Source organism: Ascaphus truei, chromosome 4, assembly GCF_040206685.1.
Source record: "Ascaphus truei isolate aAscTru1 chromosome 4, aAscTru1.hap1, whole genome shotgun sequence".
NCBI classification, from domain to species: domain Eukaryota; kingdom Metazoa; phylum Chordata; class Amphibia; order Anura; family Ascaphidae; genus Ascaphus; species Ascaphus truei.
In genome coordinates, this window is record NC_134486.1 from 317,720,047 (window position 1) to 317,741,283 (window position 21,237).

Here is a 21,237-nt window from a genome sequence, read left to right on the forward strand (position 1 = left end):
TTTAGGCAGTGTTTTTTTGGGGGGCAATATTAATTTTCACTGATAACAGTATTCCACTTGCTTAGACCTTTTATTGGCAACATAGTTAGTTTATGATTTAAAAAAAATCATGAATTGATTGATGTTAGCAAAACATATACTTTTATTCCATCGTTCTTAAAAAAAAAAAAAAAAAGAAAGATAAATGCTATTTCCAAGCTGCTGACATTGCTAGTTTGAAGTAGTCTACAAATGTTTTTATTAAATTCAATATAGGATGAAAACTGCTTGTGATGTGCCCTTACTAAGAAAAATGATTAACAGACATACATACTGGTAAGGTCACTATTTTAATAGATATACACTACCGACACACTTTATTAAAGTGTGGCCGGTACCGCAAGCCGGGAGATTTCCCGGCTTGCTTGTGGCTGCCCCTCGGCGTGCCGCGCGTCATAGACGCGCGGTCACGCGTCTTCGGGAGCCTGCGCCCCCTGCACGCGCGTCCAGGGCTCCCCGAGGGAGCCCTGGTGTCCCGCGATTTGCGGGACGGCGGCAGGGGGTTCCGGAGGACCCGGCGGACCCGGTAGCGGTAGGGAGAGCGCCCCGATCGGAGGGCGCTCTTCCGCTGCTTCGGCGCGCGCCCGTCACACTCGGGCGCGCGCCAGGCTACTGCTGCGGCCAAGAACGGGCAAATTCTCGAATAAACTTGGCCGCAGCAGTACTATAGGAGTAGAATCATGTTGTCACGGGAGACTAGGTTATTTACACCTTTTTACCAGGATCATTCATTGAGCAAAACAAGGTAGAGAAATAAATTGTCGTTTATTCGGCTTAAATCCACATACACACCGTGGAACACAAAATACAGATGAAAAGACACACTTACTGGGGTCTTGGGTCAAAAACAAAACTTTCCTAGGTGCAGGGCACTCTATTGGGGGAGTTTTACCCTAACCGGGACTTAGCCCGGGATCTCCTGGAACGCAAATCGGCATGAAATTCAAAACGCCACCACTACGTTCTTGTCCACTGAATTTGGGCATAAAAGTCGTGACTTAGTCTCTGGTGGGCAGACTTTTCAGGCTTCAAAACGAAGCCGGTTGCTTTGCTATTTCGAACAAAGCAACTTTGAAAAGCCTGCCCACGCTCTTTTGACTCTGACTCAAGGGGAACACGCCAAGAGACATGCGCAATCCTGCCACATCCCCCCTGGCTATCCCAATGCCACCCGCTGGACAGGTGCCCTTATGTCTGGCAGAACAAGTGGCATCCCGGGGGACTGCCATTGATCTCCGGACCTAGCACTCCACCTTTCCCTGCTAACCAAATGCCGTTAACACCGTTGGGTATCCTCAGGCTACTTTGAACTCCGATGACCAGCAGACATACCGGCGCCTATGGGTTTGCAGGGGCTTCCTGTTTGGACATAGTTCTGAATGTAAAAACACATTACAATACACTTTAATAAACTCTGAGTCTCGGGGAACCCCTCCAGCTATGTGAGACTTTAATTGAGGATCTTCGGGTTCGAAAACTAGGAGTCTGGGAGACACTGTATGGCCCCAGTGCAACTCATCCCGGGTACCCGAAAATAGGGCAAGTAAGCCGGGGAGAATTATATGGCCACCGGTAACTCCGTCCCAAGACCTCCTGCAATCAAAATGACTTGCTTTTCACCCCAAAACCTCACCTAAGACTTAGACTCCCAAAGTTTGTAGTCTCTAGGGCAGGGGGCGCAATCTTTTTCCCCTGCGCCCCCTGCTGGCTTTCCCCTTCTCCTCGTGCCCCCCCCCCTCTTACCTTGATTCAGACATCCTGGTGTCGTGACGTCACATTGTCATGGCTACATGATGTCACATGATCCTGCGGCGTCATTTGACGCTGCGTTGCCTTGGCGACGCATCACCAGGAGCATCTGAATCAAGGTAAGTAAGGTTAACAGAGGCCCTGCAGCTCCCCCAGCATTAATTTAAATGCCTTCGGAAAGCGCGTGGGGCCTCTGTAAACCCCGTGCCCCCCAAAGCGAATCTCACGCCCCCCCACTTTGCGTACCGCTGCTCTAGGGTACAGGGAACTGAAAAGGAAAAAATTATGTCTCTATTTCTGTCTGCCTTATTTCCCCACACACCTTCCCTTTGACCCAGTTTGGACTCTCAGCGTCCCCCCAACCATATACTGTTTGTGTGTCACCTTGGCCCTAGCTGGGGTACCCCCCTTATCCCAGGGATTCCCTCAGCCCAAGGGATACACATTTACCCCCGTGCCTTCTTCTACTTTCCGAGTTGTGCTGAAGCAAGGTGCCCTAATGGTGAGTGCCTTCCAAGGGGATGTATTGCCGGGACAATGTGCCTACATGTAGCCGAGAATCAAGCATGATTCCTGGACACATTTATTAGGGAACCGGAAACTCTGGACCCCAACCTCCTAGGCACATTCGGACAACGGTTCCTCTGCAAAACCCCCCTTGAAACTCATATACAAGAAAGGTTTTTTTATTACACAAAGTACAATGTACTAATACAATGTTACTGGGCCCAAGAGCTAACTCTCTGGGACCCTTATACTTGGGCCAGGGGTAACCAGGTGGGCTTGACCCTTATTATGCAGCCTGGTCACCCCCTCCCGTCACATGTTTTTACAATGAAGGCACACATGGGTAGGGCATTGTGCCAAGGTAAATGTCTTAATCAAACACCCCTCTAGCTGTTCTTCATGAAATAAACCACAAGTATTGTGTTAGAGGGGGTAGAGTTACTTTGAAGTATGGGAATAGGAAAGTATAATGGAGTTTACATACTTTCAAGTACATATGGAAGGCAAATATAACCCTGGTGTTTTCTTATCTCTAAATCTGTGCGTATGGTAATGATGTCATTTCCATTCCGTGTTTGAGATTTTTGCTAAGGTAGCTTTGCTTTGATATTAACGTAAATAACCATGCAGCAATAACATATACAAAAAACATAAAATAAAACTTACTGTAAAAAGTAGAAAACACCTCAGCGCAACAACATACCTTTTCCTTCAGTCTCTACTACATGCACTACTAGTATATATACATATATACTATGTATACATATATACATATCTAGTATGTATGTGCACAATGGTGAATGGCTAAGTTTGCATGCTATTTTTTGTCTAAATCTATCCCTCTGGTCTTTGGATTCAAGCGTTTGACTTCTCTTATCTATAGATAGTTTCATTTTTTGTCTCTGTATGACATTTTATATTCTAAATGAATCCTCTCCCTTTTTGACTGATATTCACTAAGCTCTGATTCTGTGCTAGCTGCTATGGATTTGCCAAGTAACAGGGATTGGGCTCCGATACCCCTAATCAGAGCTTAGTGAATGTTAACGCTTTCCTCTGCTGGAGATTTTAGTAAAATTCACTTGAGTTTATCAGAACTCTTCTCCTGCACAGAGAAAAAAAACTATTTCACGGCAAATTGAATAGAGGCCTGTCTCTACATAAAATTATTTTCCATGTCATATTTTTTCCATGTGTAAAATAATGTGTGTGTGTGTATGTAGAGTACATATGTATATCAAACTGATGATACCCATCAAGGTTGAAACATGTTTGTGAGTGGTTTGACTTGCTTTGCTAGTCCCATGCTGTGCTTAAAAGCTGTGTGAACGGCGGTGCATTTGCTTAAATGGGGTCCATGTGAATGGATTTTCCAGGCAAAAGGTGACACCTGTGCTCATTTGCATGTCATTTCCCAGAATCCCTAGCTGCAGTGGGAGCACTGTATGCTAGGTGATAATGGTGGAAAGGCAGGGTTGCAGACCTGTCTAAGACATGTGAATGTGCTCACAAGTGATATTCTTTATTGGCTATATGCTAATGGTGGATGTTTTTTGTTGCCTTTTTCACCCACCATAACTTACAATGTACACACACACACGACAAAAAGGGAGCGCATACACTCCATAGTATAAAACCATATATAACAATTTAATCAGACCAGAAAATATAAAATCATCACACTCACAAACACAGAGTGGGAATCACATTTCTGTGAAATAGCTCAAGGCACCGCCGCTGTAATTGTCCAAATGGAAGTCCAGTCGTGGCACAGTCGAATAGCATCCGATCTTGGACTAGGTGTAGATGGCACAACCTCCACAGACGTCCTCCATAAACTTGATATTCTAAGCTGCTTTCCTCCAGCCCTGCGTTCCTCCAACTCGTCTGTGTGATGACGTTTGAGTGCGTAAAACAACATCCATACGTGTTTCGTAGTCAAAGGCGCGACTGCATCAGGGGTTATGGCCGAGGTAAATTAATGGCTTTAAATAGTCCATAGTTTCCAAAGTAATAAATTAGGTAATTAAATTTCCTGCGGCACCTGAAACCACAAAAATCTGAGGGAAGGTGGAGGCTGGCCTTCAGGAGAGGGATTCCTCCCAGCGTGGGAAGGGTAATGGCGATGCACAGCGTGTCAAACGATGAATGATGCGTTCCAAATGAAGGCAGTGCGGCAGATGCTGGTTCATGGTATCAAAAGAAGTTTATTGAACGTTTAGCAACATACTGGGTAAAAACAAGAGTCTTGAAGGGAGCCTCTGACGCGTTTCGTTCAAAGAGTTTTGACAAATTGCATATACTGCACAAAACGCGTCAGAGGTTCCCTTCAAGACTCATGTTTTTTAACCTGGCTTGTATGCCGCAATAAAAAAAATTTCTATAGCACTTTGCCTCCAGCCTATTGTAATTTGCTGTGCCCATCCCACCATTTTTTTCAATCTGACCTTACCTTGGAACGAGAGGCACGCAGCGGAACAGGACCAACCCTAATCCCCAGCCGGAGAGGTGGATCAGAGTTCAATTATGAACCGTGAGTACATATGCTCACATTCAGTGAGACAATGGGAGGTTTGAAAAGCCCATCCAGAGGGGGACCGCCGGGTGGAGCGACATACTCACCGGGAACAGGTTAGACGGCTTCTACCTTCACTGCATGGACTATTGCACTTATTATTCTCTCCACGCTGGGATCTTATGTGATACTTATGGCTCAAAAGGATGTAACCCTGTTTGTGTATCATTACTGTTATGCTTACATAAAAGCAATACTGAAGATATAGAGCACCCAATTAGGGATTTTCCCTTGTCTACATTGTTCTTACACAGGGATAGGTATTTATTGTTTTATGTATAATTTTTGTTTGCTGTATTGTTTAAAGGAACAAGCAATAAAGCCTTATTTTCATTTCACCTTAAAAACAGTCGCCCTCCAGCAAAAAACCCAGGCAGATAAACGTCGATGACCACCTCCCCCATTTCAAGTGGGAGATCAGGTTTGGCTGGCTACAAAAAATAATCGGCTGAAACTGCCTTCCTCCAAACTCAGGCCCAAGTTCATTGGACCTCACAAAATCCTTAAACAGGTCAATCCAGTGGTGTTCACTTCCGGATAGCTTAAGAATACCTCCAGTGTTCCATGTCTCCCTCCTCAAATCGTTCATCCAGAACACCTTCTCTCCTCCTATTCTCCCTCCTCCTAGACCATTCTTGGTGTATGGCCAGGAGGAATTTGAAGTATACCAGATACTGGATTCCCATAGATCCTGTGTTTGGCTACAGTACTTGGTCTATTGGAAGGGTTATGGACCCGAGGAGAAATCATGGCTCAAATTCAGGGATGACCATGCCCCCAACCTGGTCTTGGCGTTTCATCAGAGATTCCCTGCCAAAGCGGCTTAGATTGCCCGGAGGTCTCTCCTCAAGAGGGGGATACTGTAAGTATTCTGCTCGATCTGTGCTGGGTTTTGATGCAGTTCGGGTTTTCCAGGTTGCCTGCCCTTTCTGCTCAATTTGGACATTTTGTGTACTGGCAGGCTGCAGTTCCTAGTGGGAGTCACCGAACAAGGTTCTAACATTTGCCGTTCCTGTTGTCTTCGCTGTCACGCCTTACCCTTTTGTCTGTTTGGATTCCCCTGTTGCTGTGGATCAACAAATGCTGAAGATGATATATAAACAATAAATTATTATATTTTATTAATCAGGTACTATTTTTGTACATCTAGTGTACATGAGAAATATTGATACAATCAATATCCATTTCATTTGAAGTAATTTATACTGTACTAGCTAAGAGACCCGGCGTTGCCCGAGATGAAAAATAAAAGTGTGTGAGAATGTGTGTCTGTCTGTATGAGTAAGTGTGTGTGTCTGTTTGAGAAAGTGTGTGTGTCTGTATGAGAAAGTGTGTGTCTGCATGAGGGAGAGAGTGTCTGCCTATATGAGAGAGCGTGTCTGTATGAGAGTTTGTGTCAAAGACACACTGACAGGGCAGGGGGTGAGGGGCAGAGGGTGAGGGGCAGGGGGAATGCATCCCCCCCAACAAACGCTGGCCCCTTAAAACTTCTGCTTGGCTCCCAAGTACTATATATGTTCCCCCCTCTTATTATTATTATTATTATTATTATTATTACCAGTGTTACACGTGCAGCAGAGCCCCTACCTGCTTCCGCTGCAGGAAACTACTCAGCTACTTTGCTCTGTGTGCAGAGCTGATCGGGGACAGTCAGACGCGCCGCGACCGCCACCGCCGTGCTCTCACACCCCCCCTCGCCCATGTCCCGCAGCGCACAGCCACGCAGGGTTAAGGGCGCCGCAAGGGGGAGGGCGCGCCGAGGGGGAAGGTTGCGGCCCGGGGTAATGGACCGGGTGCAATATTAGGTGTGCAGGTGTGAGGGGGGGGGGGGTTGGCGGTGTGCAGGGGTGAGGTGGGGTGGTGTTGGCTGTGTTGGCTGTGTCGGCGGTGGTTGAGAGTGTGGCAGTTGGGTATGTGAGGTCATAGAACAACACAGGCCAATGAGAGGCGTGCGGGGGCGGGGCCAGGCTACGGATCAATCTGATTGGCCAGAGGCTGAGTGACCGACCGACGGACCAATCAGATTGCCCATAAGCACAGCAAACAAACAAAGTTTTCAGCAAACAATCAACGTTTTCATTTTTATAGATATATATTTAATCATTTTGGCTAAACGTTAGTTGTGCTCTCCATGTAATAAAATTATTCATGTAGAGACTATCTGGGCACTGAGTTTAAGAAACCTAGCTGTCTTCCGTTTTCCTGAATGAACAAATTCCTGATGCAAAGCCTCTTTTATGTTGACCACTGGATGCATTCACTTATGTTTCCTCCTATAACATTAGTCTGTAGTCAGGAATCCTGATTGCACACAACACCACTACTGACCATACTGTAACTACTAACAGATCAGATCAAGAATAAATGTGGGAAACCAAAAACCTATGGTAAAAAATAAAAATATCACAATGCACTTTGATGGAATGTTTGTCATTGTGGTTTTCAAAGGGTTACTTTATTCTAGGTTATAATGTAAGGTTCACAGTAAAGTCAAATATTATTAAACCCCATGACATGTAAGCCTTTACAATAGTAGTATGATTGACTTGTATTTCTTTTTTGGTTCATGAACATTTATAAAACTATCTTTTGGTTTTACTTTATATGAATGTTATGTGCTAAATTAATTGTTTAATGACTCCCTATTATCTTGGTTTAACAATAATGGTGACTGTTGAGCTGTATCAATGACAGCAGTAAATAAATTAATTGTACACTTTATTTTTGTACTCAACTATAAAATGTAGCCCTGTTTCCCCTACCCCTAAGTGATATTGGGGTGGGTATGCCTTCTCCAGCTACTTCTATCCACGGTGGTGAGGGGAGAGCCAGAACAGGGGTGCAGGTTACCTTATTTCTCAGTGGTGCAGCACCTCCAGTCAACACAGGTCCTCTGCATGGGCAGAGGATGGGCCATGCTGACACCTTGATCATCCTTTAAACAGCAGGCAGCAGACAGTAATGACAATGATGCTGGGTACAACTGGCTTCATTGCAGATAGGTGATATCAGACAGCAACACAGATGCATCCCTTTTCTCTCCTTGTTCCCATCTCCTGGTCAGAGCCCTGACTCAGGCCTTTGGCCCCTTTCAGGCCTGTTATACCTCCCTCCCATCCCCTGGTGGGATGGAGGAAGAGACTCCTCACTCTTTCTAGAACTTGAACTCAACTGCTCAATTTAGGAGAGTGTCAGAATTTATAACCTGAGATAGGGGGTTGGAACCCTGTCCCATAACAGCACAGGTTGAAAACTGATTGACTAGCCCTGCTTTGGCTGAACCAATCATATCCATCTCTCAGGCTGACACTCTCTGATGGTTGCTAGGCCTGTCCTTGGATACCAGAATTGTATCAAAGGCTGTAATACACATACACAGCCTTCGGAAGGAATTAACCTTTCCACTGCCTGCACCTAACAGTACTAACACTGGAAAGGCCCAGGAAAAGAAGTAGCAGCCGGAAGGCTAGGCTATATTCTCCCCCTGGTGAAAACTCCAACGGCCCGCTTGGACTACAGTAGGTATAACACTACCTTACTGTGCAACAACCAATAAATCACATAACATGAAATGCAACAACATGTAAATTGCATAACACACAATGGCAATATACATTTGCATAAAAGTGCATATGATGATTCAATGTCAGCATAAACATGGGAATACCTCTACATAACATACAGTACAATGCAATGTGACAATACCATTACTACAACATGGGTAGGGCTACCTTAGTAGTAATGTGCTGGATCAGGCTTCAACACCATATGGCTCTGACTATCAGGCACTCTTATTGAATAGCATCTTTTGTTTGCAGATGCAGAAATGTATTCTACCCTGTTCATGCAGATACTACGCCACACGTTCCATTCCCTTTTTAACCTCTGTATTTCAGTTTGTTCTTGTGGTGATACCCTTACCATTGGTGTGAGAGGCAGGGCAGATATAACAACACCATTATTCATGGGGACCTCAGATATTACTGGTAACAAGGCCCTAGGGGTCATAATGTGAGCGCTAGCGGGGACAGCATCAGAGGATAACAGGACAGGGCACAGCGGAATGGGCACATTATAGTCCTGGAAGCGGGAGACTAAGGAGACCTCCCGAAGTGGAGCCATATCAGTGTCCACAGTCCCAGCAAGGCTCTGTAGGCCAGAGCCCCTGACAACCATAGATTCAGCCGCAACGACGGCTGCAGCATCCTGGAAGCTCCGTTCTTCTTTTCTCCCCCGGCACTGGAGGGAAAAGGAGTCTGAGGACTTGGCTCACCGGGGAGGTAGCAGCAGCTGTTAAGCCCATCCGGACGGCTTTGCAGCCTTCTCTTCTCCCGGTGGTGGAGCAGTAGTTGCAGCGACAGCGACATCTGGGGTAGTGCCAGCCTCAGGAACGGGAACCGGTAGGACACTCGCCAACTTGGGAGCGTGGGAGGCCCCGACCGGTACCTTGGAGGTTGTAGCACCCTCGCTGTCAGGCAAACTGGAAGCAGACGCTCCCACTGCAAGACCCTGGATGGCAGATAGATGGATCACCTCACCATAAGCAGGTAAGTCGTCAGTGTGGATCTCGGGCAGCGTGCTGAGCGGCTCTGACGTCACTCCCAGTAGGACAGCAGCGAAACCTGGCAGGACATCAGGTACGCGGGAGGGATCGGAAGCTACCTTGCGGATGTCAGCGGCGTTGTCATCAGACACCCCAACGGCAATCACCTCCCTCTCGGAGCAGCTTGCCAGAGCAGCAACAGCAGACAGCACCTCACTTTATGGTGGTAGGGCGGTTCCACAGGGCACAGACGGCAGACCACTGGGCATAGATGTCCCGCCGGACACAGGGAGGGACAGCTCCGGAGGTGGAGAAGCATCAGGCACCTTTTGGAAGGCAGTCACTCAGGTGGTGGAACCCAGTAGAGAGCCTTCTTTTCGGCCGCCATGTTTCACGGTGGAGAGTTCCATACTTGACACGGAAGAAGGGTAAGTAGCCACCACTTGCAGGTCTGGATAGAAGAGTTAGACCATCGCAAGGTAGTGGCGAGCAGCATCATCCGCCAACCCTGGGCCAACTGTGATAATTTTCGCACCAGTTGATATAGAGTGTGCAGCTCCATGGTGCTCATCGCTATGTTGATAGCTTGTGGATCTTCGAGCCTAGCCCTGAGATAGAGCACACGGCAAGCCGGGCAGCTCCCCAGCAGTTGTAGTTGCCCGCCCGGGTAGTCGCATAGCGGGCAGACCCCGAGAAGTTGAGTCTCATGGGAGTCATGGATGACAAGGACTCCTCCGGTCAGCTCATAAATTTGCCCACTGTTCTCCATGTGGATCAATTAGGAGACAACCGTATAAGCTCAACTGCTGTCTCTACGTGTTTCTGGCTTCTCACATCCTATGTGCTCCGTCAGGGCACACCCAGCTCCTCCCCCCGGTGAATAGTATAGTCCAATCAGGAGCAAGGAAGGGGGGGGGGTTTCAGCAATTCGCGCTGTTTCTGCAAACTGTAATCCAGCAAAAGCTTGCAAGTTGATGCAGCTTTTGCAAAAGAGCACACGGCTTCCCTGGTAGTGGCGGGAACCACCATTTTGAGATAGTTAACATCCATGCGGTCCCCAGTTCTCTGGAACCACCATTTTGAAAGCACAAAGTCCAGCACCATGCGGTCTCCTTGAGAGCAAAAACCACCATCTTGTGAGGACTTGTGAACACGTGTGACCCCTTTCTTCATTAAGGAGCCACACAAAACAAAGCACAATTTCTTTCTTTGAGTACCACGCACCCTGGTAGAGCTTCAGGGAACGCCTCACGAATCTCTGCTGCAATAGTCCTTTATTGCTTTGAGTACACAGGGGTCTCTGGTGATGCCTCTGAGGCCCTGTCCCCTTGCTGCTATTCTCCGTTGTGGTGTACAGAAGGGTCACCCCTCCTCCCTGGTAGTCGCCCCAACTGAAGTGCCGGAAATCATCTGCAGGCTCCCCGGTGTCGCCTCAGAAACCTGATCCCCATTCTTTCCTTGGTATACTGATATGCAAGGTACCCATTCCTCCCTGGTGAAGCCTTAGGTAGTCACCCCAAATCCTATTTGTGAAGTGTATGTGGGTATCCACGCTTCCTTGGTGTAGCCTCAAGGAATCACCCCACAGATTAGCAAGTTCATATGAGGGTGTCCACACTTTCTGGCACGATGACCAGGGGGTCGCCCCAACATATTTCTTTCTTTGGGAGAGAAACAGGAACAGTCTCTGTGTGTGCACATACAATAAAGTCCAGTATACTGCTGCTGCAAAAACCTGTCCTGTTCTGGTAGCAGTTCGTCATCTCAGCAACGGCTCCAAATGTAGCCCTGTTTCCCCTACCCCAGGTGCTATTGGGGTGGGTATGCTTTCTCCAGCTACTTCTAGGTGTTGGGCAATGTACCTGTTGGCAAACAGGAGGGCTGAGTGCTCCGCGGTGGTGTGGGGAGAGCAGAACAGGGGTGTATGTAGGTTACCTTATTTCTCAGTGGTGCAGCGCCTCCAGTCAACACAGGTCCTCTGCAGCAACAGAGGATGGGCCATGCTTACACCTTGATTTTCCTTTACACAGCAGGCAGCAGACAGTAATGACACTGATGCTGGGTACAACTGGCTTTATTGCAGATAGGTGATATCGGACAGCAACACAGATGCATCCCTTTTCTCTCCTTGTTCCCATCTCCTGGTCAGAGCCCTGACGCAGGCCTTTGGCCCCTTTCAGGCCTGTTACCCCTCCCTCCTATCCCCTGGTGGGATGGAGGACGAGACTCCTCACTCCTTCTAGAACTTGAACTCAACTGCTCAATTTAGGAGAGTGTCAGAATTAATAACATGAGATAGGGGGTTGGAACCCTATCCCATACACACCATAGGTTGAATGCAGGTTCATCCAAAAGCAGGGCTAGCCAATCAGTATCCATCTCTCAGGCTGACACTCTGGTGGTTGCTAGGCCTGTCCTGGATACCAGAATTGTATCAAAGGCTGTGTAGCCCCGGTCTTATTTTACCTCCAGAGACCCCCTCTGTAGCGTGCCGAGCGATTGCGGGTGCCGCCGGAGGCAGCAACGGACCCGCCGGCACGCCGAGAAGGTGGGGGCCGGAGCAGGGAGCGATCCGAGGCTCTGCGGCGCACCCGGCTAGCGGGGGCCGCCATTGTGTCTGCTCGCGGTTGCGCAGTGTAGTCGCGCACGCGCTGTACAGTGCCAGGAGTGTCGGCAGCAATGTTAAGGTTGGCGTGAGGTCGCACATGCGTAGAACCACCGCGGTAGCCATTACAGGATCGCGCAGGCACAGTAAGGGTAGCGCACGCGATCCCAATGCTAAAGAGGTCCTGAGTGGACTACAATTACCAGCAGCCTCGGGGGATTGCCCTTTCACCCACATCACGTGCAGCCAGCCAGCAAATAGGGTTTTGCAGCTTCTCCTGTGGAGGAAGGCTACAATGTTGCGGGGACCACGTTTGGCAGTTGAAGCTGGGAGCAGGAAGGGGAAGGAAGGGTGTAGGGAGTAAGTGGCTCCTACACCAGGTAAGGTAGTTCCCCAGATCCCAGGCAGGCCCCAATCCCCACCAAGGTAGTGGGTAGGTACTGAGGGACCTAGGTTAGGGACCCTACCCTTAGGTGTGTGTGCAGTCTTGTCAGTGTCACGGCTGGTAGTGCTGTGAGCGCTGACAAGTAGGCACAGTGTGTGTGCAGTGCGGTCGCTGCAGGTACTGTGTGAGTGCAGTGTGTTTGCTGCAGGTTTAGGTTGAGTAGTCAGAGGGGATCCGGGAGGTGAAGAGAGAGGTAGTGTGGGTGCAGGGGGTCAGTGACCCACCTGCATAGGACAGGCTACCCCGTAGGCCCCTAGGAGTGTTCCCTGAAGACACCAAAGGTTGCTGTGCTGCAGGGACGGCCTATAGTAGTAGCGAGCATCACTCTTACTGAGTACCAGCTAGGACAAAGGGACAAGCGTGCGAGCAGGTCTGCTGGTGAGTCGTCTGGGACCAGACGGCAGGACATTGAGACCCAGGAGACAGACCGCTGATTCATCTGACCCTTTGCGAAGAGGTACTGGTCACCGCCGTGACCGGAAGGTGCTATAACATCAAGTGCACCAACACCGGTCAACAGGCGCTGATCCCGCCTTAGGCTAAACTCTTTAGGAACACTGAGCGAGTGGTTAAAGAACTGAGCCTACTGTATACCATCACTTAATATATATGGACACGGTGTGTGGGGCACGCGGTGAGGGGATGGAGACGTTGCTCCTGATGAATGGCGGATCCACTAAGGTTACACGTTAAGGTTATATTGCTATAATATAGAGTGATAAGGTTCCGTTCATTATCATATAGTAAAACTGGTTGCATATATATATGTGTGTTGTTGTATTTCTTGCCCAGGGGAATCTCATATCACGGGGATCCTGGGTAAGTGGAGGCGCTGCGCTAAGTAAGTGTATGAGTGTTACCCCAGGATCCCAGCTAGCGGAGGCTCAGATCTCCTGGAGCCGCAGGTGTTGTACAGTGACCAGTAGTTCCTTTGGGAGGGTTCAGAAAAAGGGCTACAGCTGTACACAGCCTACAGAAGGAATTAACCTTTCCACTGCCTGCACCTAACAGGACTAACACTGGAAAGGCCCAGGAAAAGAAGTAGCGGCCGGGAGGCTAGGCTATAGTATAATACGTACAACAATGGGGCACAAACAATGCTGCTCATTTACATGGCGTCAGTTTTTAATGGAGAGTCATTTACAGCGTGGGTTCTGGAAAACTAGTTTCTTCTTGTGCATTTAAAGCTCTGTATACAAAATAATACTTGGGACATATCTTGTGTATCATCACGTAAAGCCAACAGTTTGTACTAGTCGAGGAAAATAGTTCCTTGTTTTCAACTTGTAGCATAATGGGATGTCTCATGGATAATTATTCATTAGCATACATTGATGGGATTATAATGTCAAATAATGGTTGCAACATTATAGAAGTTCAATAGAATTGATTGCTTATCTCCTTCATGCACTCCAGTACAACTTTATTTCTTTCACTGTTTCTCTTGTTCGTCATTTTTCTGCCAGTGGTTGTGGCAGAAGGGATTTTTTTTGTCATATGAAGCACTAAAAAGATAGACGGTGCTTTATAAATAAACATATACATACATTAAAAAAGCTAAGTATTTTAAAGCTAGTTCATTTTTAGAACCTACGTTTTCATGTCATGGCTTCCTATTGGCCCGTGACATTTAAGTGCCACTTCATTAGGCACACACGCTCAATGGCTGCAAATATACTGGCACCCCTTTGAAGGCAAGTATCTCTGGAACAAAAGACAAAAATACCCAATGCTACATCCAATGTGACAAAATACATAGTTAAATACTTCAAGTACCCCCTGCTTCAATAAAAACAAAAATGTTAAAAAAAAAATAGTGTAGTGCTACATGTTTTGCTGCTTTAAAATGGCTTGGTCCATAAAGTCTCTCTTTATTTTAGGTTTATTTTCAGCCACAAATGGACAAATTCCTCAAACTCCTTTAGCGGCACCACCCGGAACAGTTCGTCTTTAATTTACTCAGGAGACCGTGATGAAAGTAACATCTCTGAGCAGCCTCATTCCACTCTGTATCAGTAACCCAGCTGCGGAACTCAGTGGCATACTCAGCTGCCGAGCGTCTTCCTTGACGAAGGTTGTTCAAAATTGTCTCAGCGGTCACACTACGGATTTGGTAATCAAAAATCAGGCTCATGGCTTCGATGAATCCTTCCAGATCCATTAGTAGTGGGCTATGCTGTTCTAACATAGGGGAAACCCAAGCAAGAGCCTTATCTTTGAGCAGGGTGATGATCAGTCCAACCTTGGCTTCGTCAGTATTATACAGATGCAGCCACGAGTATTAGAACTCTTGCCTTTTAAATTCTGGGGCAGTCTCAGAGTAAATGCCTCAACTTGCCACAACATTGACTCAACATTTCTGTGAGATTCTTAATGGCCCATCTGATTTAACACAGCAGGGGTCTCTGCAGTCCCATTGAGTTTGAATGGTGTTAATTCGATGCTGTCAATTTGATGGGCCATTAAGAATCTCACAGAAATGTTGAGGCAATTACTGTGGGACTGTCCCAGAATCTCCCAGAATTTCCCAGGTAAGTGTTCTAATACATGTGGCTGCCTCTGTATGTAGATGGTGGGCTGTAGCTTAAACAGAAGTCTGCATTGATTGAGTAAAGCCCGGAATGATTGTTTTTCACCCCCAAATCTTTCCAGAAGGGGTTCACAGGGCACGGTTTGCACAGGCAAGGTGTTTTGAACAGGTGCAGCGATTATACTGTAGCTGCACGTTGTTCACGTACTTCATCTTCTGCGTAGGCAGCACGTTCTTCTGAAAGGACAGCATGTTCTTCCAGACGACAAGACGGTTATAAACATGTCCTTGTTGTTCTTGGAAGCCAACCATGGCACGTTGTAAGTCAATAATCAGATGAGCCTGGGTCAGATCTGTTCTTACGGAATCCATTTAAAGGCCTATTTATTCTGTCAAGGGTTGATCTATGGCTGGAGTGGATCCCAGTGGCAGGAACAGCAGGGAGCATGGTCGGGATCACAAGCAGAAGTTGGAGGCAGGCGGCAAATAGCGTGGTCGGGGTCAAAAGCAGAGGTTGGAGGCAGGCGGCAGATAGCCTAGTCGTGGTCACAAGCAAAGGTCGGCAATGAGGAGACAGGAACAAGGCAATAGCAACAGCAGCAAAGGCAGCAGCAGCAAATACAGTAACTTAGCAGGTGCTGGAGGAACAAGTATAAACAGGCAAGGGAGGAACAGGAAACGGAGGTTTATATAGGTCTGGCTGGAGGCATAGGAAAGGTGCAAAGGTGTCAGGTTTCAGAGTCTGGAAACAAGAGCAGCAGCAGTCCAGGTGGATGTTCATGGTACTGCAGGATAAACTCTGACAGAATGATGGGCCAGTTCCATAACAAGTATCTCTTGGTCTGTCTCTGGTAGCAGGTGGTAGAAGAGTATCTCTAAAAAGGTGTTAAATTGTTCTGTGGGGGCTGACTGGAGTTATTCCTCCGTGTTTGTTTTTCAAGGTCCTCCTGGGCCTCCCATAGTCTACGTAGTTGTAGTCTCAAACCAGCCAGTTTCTCCTGGGTCCCACCCTGGGTGAGTATTATTTAAAGTACACTACATTCGAGAGCAAGAAGTTTTTGAGAATTCTTGAAAAGTCTTTTTTGTGTTATCAAGATCTTGTTTAGTAGATGGTTATTGGTAGTCTTTAGGTGAAGTGGACTCGTCATCAATCAGATTACAATCTTGTGCTTGTGTTCACATGAGAGGGGCAGTCATTGCTCTAAGATTGTCAGATTTTTTTTCTTTACGGAAAATGATAACTGCACGTTTTATTTTATTTTTTTATGGGGCTGGGGGGGGCATGCATGATGGTGGAATGGTAATGTACTTGTCAGGAATTATTGTTAGTTGGATTTATAGGCTTCTGAATTAATATGATGAAGAACAGCAGGTGCGCAAATTTCATCAGGACATGGAAGAAATAAAAACACCAAATAGTGCTATACTGTATTATTCAACAGTAGATAAATATTACTGGAGACTCTATAGAGTTTTCACTCACGTGTTAAACGTGATAATCAGGCAGTGTGGTTGTTAGGAGTAACCAACTCTGAATGTATCCAGACAGGTACTTCGTAATATCACAGGCAGTATTCCATAAGAAGTGAGGGAAAATCCACATGTAACCCATGTTCCCCCCCCCCCTCGATCGCAGACTGGACCTCTAGGGTGTAGTGAGGGCTGGCTACGTGTACTATGGTGGTGCATACCTGTGAGGAACAGGAGGGCCTGAGTCTCCCGCGATGGTATAGGGGATAACAGGGACAGGCTTCTGGGGTATATGCCTTTATCTTCTTAGCAGTAACGGTGCTGCGCCTCCATCTCTAGCGAGCCCTATAGGGGTAGGGTGAAATCCTCCCAGAGAAGACCTGGTCTCAGAGATTTCAGTCTCACACAAGTATTTGCATAAAAACAGCAGTGTCTCTTTATTGTCCTTGCAACAGTACACAGCAGCAGTTCATGTACAGTGTACAGGGTCTTGTCCTCCTCTCCTTCTCCTCCAGGCTGTACACCTGCAGGATTGGCTGTATGGGCCCCCAACACCCACCCCAAGGGTATACCCTCTGGGTGAGGCAAGATTCCCCCCCTCACCCCCTGAGCAGGGTGAGTGGCATTGGTCCACTGCCTATAGTGTTATCAGCTCTAAACAGGCCGGTCTTTTGCTTCTCCTCCAAGCACAGGTGTCACTCTAATCATGACCTCTCAGGTCAGTCACTCCAGCACTCTCTGCTCCCAGGACAGAACTACTTGTCCCTTACAGGAACAGGCAGGACTAAGTTTAGTCTTTCCCACCCCTCCTGATGTCAGCAGGCCCCTTCCCTGTGTCTCATGCCTTCCACACAGAGGCAGGGGGCCTACCTCCATCAATCAAAGCAGGGCTTGAAGTGGGGGAAACCCATGATAACTACTGGCGGCCTGCCCTTAACAGGACTTACACCATTTGGAGAAAGATATATAGCCCCCATTTCTTACCGGGGCTACACACGTATAGAAGGAGAAAAGCAAAAAATAGTGTAATATTGCTTTAATAAATAAAAAACACAAAGTATTGCACTTACATAAATGTCTTTGTGGTAAGCATTCAGACCACTCTAGGTCAATTGGACAGATAGCACTCCAAACAGCAACAGCTTCTGCTCCACGGCCGATAGAGCATTCACTGGACTGGATGTTTGAATGTTTGTTGGGAACATTCAAGCCTCTGTGAGTGAGATGTCACCAACACACCCTTAAATATTTCCATGATGAAAGGAGGTAGTCTCCTGATATGCGGTGGATGTATTCCATGGAATATCCTGTGTGCCTCTGTGAGCATAACATCACCATGCAGAGACTTTCAGTTCAGCAGCAGGAATGAACGAACAACGGTGGAGAGACGTCCACAGCTCCCCATCAATGAGTGGGATCAGCTGGGAGAAAGTGAGATCCTGCACCAATGTGGTCCGGCACAGAGGAAATCCCTCCTTATATGACTTGATCGTATGTGGTTTGTGGTAAAGCGTAATCAAATGTGAGTTGATCTTTGTATTATTACTCTTATACTACACAAGATAATAAAGGGTACTGTGCCATGTAGGTATTATTGTGTGTTTGACCATTTTTTGTCAGCTACTACAAGGAGCTTTAGAGACCTTGAGGAAGGAAGCACACTCCACCTACATTTGACCCTTAATTTATGGACTAGAAAGACAATTTGTTTTTAAGATAAAAGACCAAGATCAATGGCTTTTGATTTTAATGGTTCCAACCCTTTATTGTGACAGCAGTCTTTATCACATGCATGCTCAGCCTCCACATACAACCAGTTCCCACCATGTCTTCTCACTCACCCAGGGAGACCAGAATTCCTACACTGTAGGCCTGAGCTGCCCTTTCACCATGAGGAAGAAGCATGACTGCAAAACTCTTGTGGGCCGGTATTATGTAATGACTGTGCTATCACTTTGGACCTGCTGAGTGGGGTCACTTCTGGTTGTATGCAGTGGAAGGCATGAGCTGGAACACAAGTGAGAGACATGGATCACCTGGGTGCTGTAAAAGCACTGCATATTGAGGGAAGATCAACTCCGAGAGAATGGAAGGCCCAGGAGATGCTTGATGGCAAATTTAGAGCTGTTTTAAACAATCACAAATTAGAACTAAGAAGATTACAAATAAGATGTTATTTTATATTGCACTCCTCTGTGCTTATCACTATATTGTAAGCATTACAGACACAATAATACTGTGCCCTAAATCATTTACTATATATGACTTTGCTGCCCAAGAAACAGGGAGATACAGTACAATGGCAATATCACAACTTTCATGAGGATCAAGTGCTGTCCCACTCAAGACATTTCCTTTACTCCTAAGTTAATACCACTCAATTAGCCATTGCAGATCGTACAATTTGATTTGACAACTCAACGGTACAGCAAGTATATAAAAGTAGGCGATTTTGTAAGACTAACCGGTATCCTCAGATAACATGGTCTGGAGGAAATTTGATGGCAGCGTAGGTGATATTTCTGGATTTCATAACCCCAAAAGTGGCTGAGATTGGGAGCTAAAATGTAAGCATAAATAATAAGTGCATGGGTTCTTAAAATAGCCTTACAGATGTAGCGGCCGTTATCCGAACATTTCACGGAGCCGTTTTCATGAACTCTGCTGTATTTTATGCGGCATTCACTCGTTATTCTTCCGTGAACGCTGCCGTGAATGCCGCCAATCACACCATATTCTTCTACAGTTAGAGGGTTTGTGTATGGCTAAGAAGCCTCAGAAAGGACGTCTTTCCCATGTACAGTATGCAGTATGAAATCGTAACATTAATCTTCAAATTACTTAGATTTTTAGATTTTAAGACAACAACACCTGATAAAAACACTAGTAAATACGCGTCTTACACGGGAAAGTTTGAAGAAATCATGCGGCAAAACCTGGGTATGTCCAGGAATACAAATCGTGAAATGTACGGATAACGGCCGCTGCATCTGTATGAAACCAGAGGTACTTTGTATTGTAATGGGTGTTTGTTGATCATGAAATGCCAGTGGATATGAATCCTCAATAATTTCTGAACGCAGGTTTTCAGACTTCTAAGACTTTTGTCACCGACCCCAAAAATGTTTCTGGTGAAATGCTGATTACATCTGCTACTGAAAATATGAATAGGCTCATATCTATTTAATCACTTCTCAAATCACAAACAGGCACAAATAGAGAAGAATAGTTTTATACATTTAAACAGTTTTATACTACAGAATACTGTATACATTTTGTTTTGAGCCAATTTAAAGGCTAATTTACAGACAAGACCATGAGTATTCTAAAGCTTGCCTTAAACTAGCCCGGTTACATGCTGGGTACATGCTGGGTGTAACCTGGCTAGTTTAAGGCAAGTTTAAGGCATTTCTGCATTGACTAATGACTCATAGGATTAACACAGCAGGGGTCCCTGGCAGTCCCATTCAGTTTGAATGGGACTGCCAGGAACTACCACTGTCAATCTGATGGGCCATTAATCAATGCAGAAATGCTGGGTCTAGTTTAAGGCAAATTTAAGGCATGTACCTGGGTGTACCTGGGTCTTTTTGGCGATTGCCATTGGTTTGTGTTAGAATAACCGTGGGCACTACAGTACATTATACATTACTTGTTTGGTAAGTGGCTCCCTGTATTTGCAAAGTGTATAATGTGACCTTTTCTGTAGTTTAACATTACATATGAAAACAATGTATTCTGCGATATTGTACTCTTATTAAAATGTCAAATCAATACATTTTCTTAAGTAAGGTATATTTTTTCTTATTTCTATAGCTGATGTTATCTCCGTTTATGTGGCGTAAGCTATGTTGGGATATACTGTACTCATATAAATGGAAAACCTACTAAGTACGATACTTAAAAAAACCAACATGAAACCACAATGGAAAGAACACACATTGTAAAGAGGTTTGTATTGTAATTTTGCTTTGTGTTCATGTTCCTCAATGTCACTTCAGTGTCCTGAAAGGGATTATTTAGTACTCCATGTACAGTACTCCAATAATTCTTGGAAGCGATAGAGGGGTGTGTGTTGGATTATATTTCATCCATTCTTGAAGAAGCATTGAAACTTATTTGGTTTGCACAAACTCAGTTTACTTTGCCATGCACTGTGTAATGTACTTCATCCAACTATGTCAGAGAAATGTTGGTGTAAGATTAAATTTGTGGAGCTCTTAAAAGACGCTTGATTAGGAATTGTCCCACAGCTGCAATTATACATTAACACACATTCCCAGCTAGCTCAAACTCCTACACCCACCACATCATGACTATATATTTATGCCAAAAAATAGTGAGCATGGCAAATGTATACAACAAAAGACAGGGGTGCCCAATGCTACATCCAATTGACAAAACATATATGCTAATAAGAATAAAGTTTAAATACTTCAATAATGATAATAATTACTTGGTTATTTAGTTAAACCCTTTGGCCAAAGCGTTGTAAGCCTGCATACCAAATGTCAAGGTATAACCAAAAGTGCAGGTCCTACACTACTCCACCTCTATACTGCTGCGACACACTTTATTCGAGCAAATACCCAGTATGTACCTGGCAGATACCTGGAATGCGCCGCTCCTCACCTCAGACAAGCCCCGTTGCGTTTGCCTTCCCAGCCATGGTTCATGCCTGGCTGACGGGCGGCTGATCTGTTAAATAATAATGATTAGGATTTAATAGGCTGCAATGCTTCGCGTGTCTACCAGATGGCATAAATTCATGAAT